At 35.8% G+C, this 6,000-nt stretch overlaps 1 long non-coding RNA gene across 1 annotated transcript in view; it reads right to left on the minus strand.

Annotated features, from left to right (window-relative positions):
• The window catches only part of LOC144309564 (uncharacterized), a 42,220-nt gene extending 37,528 nt beyond the window's left edge, over positions 1–4,692 (minus strand). The window contains exon 1 of the long non-coding RNA XR_013375521.1: positions 4,491–4,692. This is a non-coding gene — a long non-coding RNA (uncharacterized LOC144309564). The remainder of the gene's footprint in view (positions 1–4,490) is intronic.
• Positions 4,693–6,000: the final 1,308 nt, after the last annotated feature.

Here is a 6,000-nt window from a genome sequence, read left to right on the forward strand (position 1 = left end):
ACCCACCGTGCCACTCCCAGATATGTAAGGCCACCCATCGCTCTTGGGAGGCTCCCTGTGGGATGGCCAAGACACCCCCCCCTCACCTCCCACAAGTGGGCAGCACACTCACTTGTTTCGTTTTCTGTTTATTACTTGCAATCATGGTGTTTGTATAGGTTTATCTTTCCCAATTTTGTTTTCATACAGGAAACTCACGCAAGGTGCTGGGACACCCCGAGGGTGGGTAATGCTTTCTTGGGGGAGACCTGGTGAGGATAGAGGGGGAACCAGAGGGCTGGTTCCTGCCTGGGGCCTCCACCCTCAGACCTGCGGAGGCATAGGTGTTATTTAAAAATCGTTAAAGAAAATTTCAATTTACAATCTTGTTTTGTAAAGCTAGTAAGACACTTATTTAGCTTTTTAAAAAATTAATATACATTTCAAAGAGACAGTAAAAGACCTTGAAATCACAATTTTTTTAAGTAAATATTCTAGGAAAAGGGAAGGGGTGGGAAGACTCTTCCCTTATTTTCAGTTATAAGAATTAAATCTCTTATTTTTAATTTGCATTTGCCTTCATAATCTCAAAATTTGTAAAGGAACCAATATTGCTTATTTATTTAAAAATGTAGGGCAGCCCTGGTGGCTCAGCGGTTTAGCACCTGCCTTCAGCCCAGGGCCTGATCCTGGAGACCCGGGATCAAGTCCCATGTCGGGCTCCCTGTATGGAGTCTGCTTCTCCCTCTGCCTGTGTCTCTGCCTCTCTCTCTTTCTGTGTCTCTCTGTCTCTCATGAATAAATAAAATCTTTAAAAAAATTTAAACTAACATTCTACAAGGTTCTCCTTTCTGAAGTTCTATTTGATTTCTTTTATTTCTTTCTTTTTTTTTTTAGAAAAAAAAAATCAATGTTTCTGAGCCCAATAATAGCCAGGCCCAACTGTTACTCTTAAAGGTGGAATGAGTGTCATATGTTATTCAATTCAATTTAGCTATACATTAACTATAATTTCTGCAATTTTTGTCATGCTGCTTCCTATAGATATACTTTCTTATCTTCCCTTATTTTTTATGAGCGCTCTCATCATGGGCTCTGTGAGCAGTGCTGAGGGCCTCTTGGGTCTGGGAGAATGAGAACGTGAGGAGGTAAATGGGTAAAAGAATGAGCAGTTCCTGTCTTCCTTTCCACATTCCTGGAACATATTCATCGAATACATATTTCATGAGATTTCAAAATCAACACGAGATAGCTAATTTCTTTTGACAAACCTGCCAGCCCTTCTATTTCTCTCTACTTTGTACCTTGGCCTATCCTCCTGTGTCTATTAGGAGGTTCACAACTATATGTACAGAAATACTCACAAGAGCAAGCGCCTACACCCAGCTCTCTGTCTAAAATTATACAGGAAACTATTAAAATTCAATTTTAGGGATGCCCAAAAAAGCAAAGAAAAGTAAGCCGTTTGTACTAGAATACATTATTTTAAAACAGAAGACACTAAACATGTTTAAATAGATTATGGAAAAGTCATTCATAACCTCCCCTTCCCTTCTTTTCTTCAACAAACCTGATAGTGGGATGATTTGATTTACTCATCAGCACTAATATCTGACTTTGGCAGGAACAACATCATAGTCAGAAAGAATAAACCGAAACTGATGCGGTATAGTTTGGAAAGCACATTGAGAATTACTTCTCTCAGCTCAGCCTGGAAATTTGCCTGAAATTATACCACTAGAGCTTTATTCTTTTAACTTTTTAGGAATACCAATTAAAATGTATAGACCTCAAGCAATGATTGCATGAGGTTACATTTGTGGTCATGTGATTCTTAGGGAGACCAATATCACAAGATATCTACAGCAATGAAGCAAAGTGGAGAAGCAATGATATAAGTGGGTTTTCAGAGGCAAATGCACTCCTTGGGTAAGTTCTGAGGCATATGCTTTATTTCTGATGGAAAGTAGCAGGAAACCCTCAATGAGACATGTGAGGTATCTAGCACATGTGAGGGAGATGTTTCTAGTATGAAAGAGGAGAAAACAATGACCATAACCCAACCTTGCCATCTATATCATTTTGCTTTTATGGATAAGGTAATTCAGAACAAAGTACGAAAGATATATGGTCCTTGTCCTTCTAATAGTCACACAGTCAGATGAGTGGGTTCTGAAAACACTAAAAGACAAGTGTACAGAGGATATAATTTTCACTATAAAAATAAAGTAATATTACTACATTTACCCTGTAGACAAAATGGCTTAAAATATCACCTTATATTTTCCTTAACAGATGTTTCAACTACCTTTGGAAATATTCAAGATTTAAAGGAAGTTTTTTGTGTGCTGTTTTAATGCAAAATATTTCAGGTTCATCTTACACTTTCTGAAATTACCATTTATCCAGCCACACTTGGGTCTTGGTGGGAGGAAGGGAATAGGTTTAGAAAACAAGTTATAGACTCTAGGGGTATTTTCTGGTTCTGGAATTCATTACTGCTAGGCCCTCTCAGAACTATGAAAAAAACCCAGATACATATGTTTGTACATGCTTATGCATTTCTCTATTTTACACATATATAAAACCTTGATTTTATATATGTATAAATATATACAGAGATGAATAGCTGCAATTCTAAGCCAACTACACAGGATTCAGTCTAACCTTTCTCTTTTCCTTGTAATTATCATTTATGTTTTCCCCATTGTACAGATGGAGAGACTGAGGTCTTGGGAGATTATCCACGGTCACATGGCTAGTAAGTGGTAAAGTCAGAATTCAAATCCAAGCTTTCTCACTTCAAAGCTCTTCATCACTAGACTTTACTACAACTCTAACAACAGAAGCAGGAACACTCCCCTGAGAGCTCTGTCTCTAAATCATTTTGGATGATTTAGTGGCATTCAAAATGGCTTTAGGATGCCATGCCAACTACAAATTAGACCAAAAATTTGCCCAGTAGAAAACACAAAGTCCTGTTCCAGTTCTGGTTTACAATTGCAGAAATCAAGCAAGTATGTTCATCTTCAACAACCTACAGTCTGTTATTTCCTGAAAGTGTCCCTAAATGCATTACCATTGCAGTAAAAACATAGACATAAAAGATACACTAGTGTTTTTCTTGACTTCAAACAATAAAACATTTCACAGAATGAAACTACTCACTTGGAGAAAAAATTTCAGTCCTACTTTTGAGTTCTTCATGATCCAAGCCTTTCTTTTCTTTCAGCATTTCAGAAAACTATCTACAGCCAAGTAAGAGTAGTAAAAAGCAAAAAAAAAAAAAAAAAAAGGAATAGTAAAAAGCTGTCAACAATACCCAAACTCATCTGAGTCCCTTGGCTTTATGTTCATGAACTACCATTTACATTTTTTTATTTGTTTCAGTCTTTATTCTTGGAATCCAATTCTTGGAATCTAGTAAATAATGTTCCTTTAAATATGTTGTAATGCTTTCAGAATGTGGCATAATAATTCAAGGAATGCTTTGCCAACTAAAGATGATAATTTTGCTAGAAAAAAATCTAAAATCATACTATTTACTCCAAGATATGCATATATATAAAGTTTAACATACATGTCATAAATAATAGATCACATATGGCATAATTCATACTTCATGTAATTGAAGGAGCAATCCCAAATGAATTACAGATAAAAATAACTTAGATGAGCAGCAGTAATTCTTTAAGTTATTTCTTTCTAGTATGGTTCAATCTGATATACTTGTTTCATTTAAGGAAAATAAGTCCTTTTCTGGCTTCCAAAACTTAGTTGGTATTAATAAATACTTATTTTCACTATTCAATCTGCCCAAGAGATAGTTTAAATAAAACACAATTTAAGATCATCAAAATAGACACCAGAAATGTAAAAAATTCTTACAAAGAGATAGATTTGTAACACTTGTCAAAATTTATACCTTATAAATGCATCCTAAAGAAATATTAGCTCAGAACCTTTCCATTTTGGAAGAATGAGATAAAATCATAAAAGTGAGAGTCAAAATTGTTAAAATTGACAAGAGAAATTTTTCCTCCCCAAAGATTTAAATGTTCTTAAACTCAAATATAACCAATTCAATTCTTATGCAACTCATAAAAGAGCAGTTCCCATTAGAGAAGTAAACTTTTATTTATTATATGATATATTCTCTGAATTTGCTGGAGTACAAAAATAGGATCAGAGTTGATATAATATACATAGTAAATAATTCTAAATCTATGTCCCACTGACGAAGTCTGTTACCACTTCAGTTATGGTAAGTAAAATAATTCCAAGCGTGACTATCCAGCCCAAGTGAGATAAAGCCTAGTTAATACTGCTTTTCAGAGAAGAGACAGAAAATTAGATTGATCCACTGAAAGCCCTTTTTCCCTCTAATGTTGCTGACATTGCTTAGTATCCCTGCTGGAACAAGGATTCCAGAAGTCTGGCGCAAACATGAAACATGGAAAGCATGTCCCCAAAACTGGAGATGTAGAATTTAGAAGGGAGAGCCTACTTACTGCATTGTCAGTTTGATAGTTGAGGCTCTTTCCATTTATTTTAGAATTCTGGAATCACCAAGGTAAGACCTCACAGTATCTGTTGGGTGGGTAGAGGAATAGGAATGAAGCATCTCTCTTCCAGTAGTGACACTAGCTAGGTAAGGGAGGATTCCAGCACCAGGAAACGTGGAGCTCAGAACTAGCCTTAACCTCACTGCAGTAACAGGACTCTGGTTGTTAGTTCTTAGTCATCTCAATGTTTGCTAGACTGTTAGAATCCTTCCCTTGAGGCTGATAATTATATCATTAATACTCATTTCCTTTGCTTCATGTAGCAGCAATACAGAATTTTGGGAGCTTTACTCATAGCCTGTTTCCTCCCCACCAGGTCTGAGTCACTGATGAAAATGTTCAGTCTGCCTCCATAGCCCAGAATATAAAGAAAGTTCTCTCTCACTGTGCCAGTATTATCTTCCAAGATAGCTTCTTTCATGGCAAAAGTCCACACTGATACACAAGAGAAGGAAATTTCTTGAATCCAAGTCACTAAGACTAGATGGTTAAGATTAACAGACCCCAACATGCACTAGCCTTAGAAAAAACAGTTTTGAGTGTAATATGGGAATAATAATAATGGTCTCATTACCTTTAAAGATTGCTTTGAGAGAATGAAATCAGATAAAACAGATTTAAAAAATCAAGGTTGAAATAATTATAGCATTACATTATCTTCAAACTCTTCTCATTTCATGATAAATATTAATTTTTTAATTACCAAACATTTGTACTTAATTGGTAAATTGTGTTTAAACTGACTAGGGGTGGAAAGGTTATCATTTTACATAGTACCTAATAAATTTAAGTAACAAAACCCACAAGGGCACATATAAAATTTATGGCACATGTTCCAATATTGGTGTGAGGCTTGCACTTACCACACTCACCCCTCTATTTCATAGTGTTGTGTTTCATTTTTCTCCTTTATTCCTTATTTATTAATTCCTTGTTCCAAGTAGTACCCAAGTTATTGCTTAACTACACCAAGATCTTCAATAAAAAGGTATCTGGCCACTGAAAGAATATAATTTACTCCCAGTTAAATGTGGTAACTATTGTCTTTTCTGTCTATAAACCAAATTCACAAAACAAGTCCATATATGCGTAGTATTTTTTTTTTTTTTAGTGGAGAAGGAAAGATACACTCTACAAGTTTTACATTACATTACCTCCTACACAGCAACGTGGTAACTTTCATGTGAGAGTAAAAACTATTTACCAAGCAACTGATCCCAAGGTAAAATAAATAGTGTGCATTGGTCCAGTTTATAAATGTTCAATGTTCAGAACAAAGAATGTTTCATGGTAAGTAAGGCTAAAGTTCAAAGTGACCTCAGGAGGAGAGGTACCTACAGTCATTCTTCAGGAGAGATGGAAAGTGTTTGGGCATTGGCTGGAAATGCCAGGCATGGACATGGTCTGCGTGAAGACACTAACCAAAGTAGCTCTCAAAGCAGCAAAGGAGCTCAAA

Source organism: Canis aureus, unplaced genomic scaffold, assembly GCF_053574225.1.
Source record: "Canis aureus isolate CA01 unplaced genomic scaffold, VMU_Caureus_v.1.0 ptg000086l_RagTag, whole genome shotgun sequence".
NCBI classification, from domain to species: domain Eukaryota; kingdom Metazoa; phylum Chordata; class Mammalia; order Carnivora; family Canidae; genus Canis; species Canis aureus.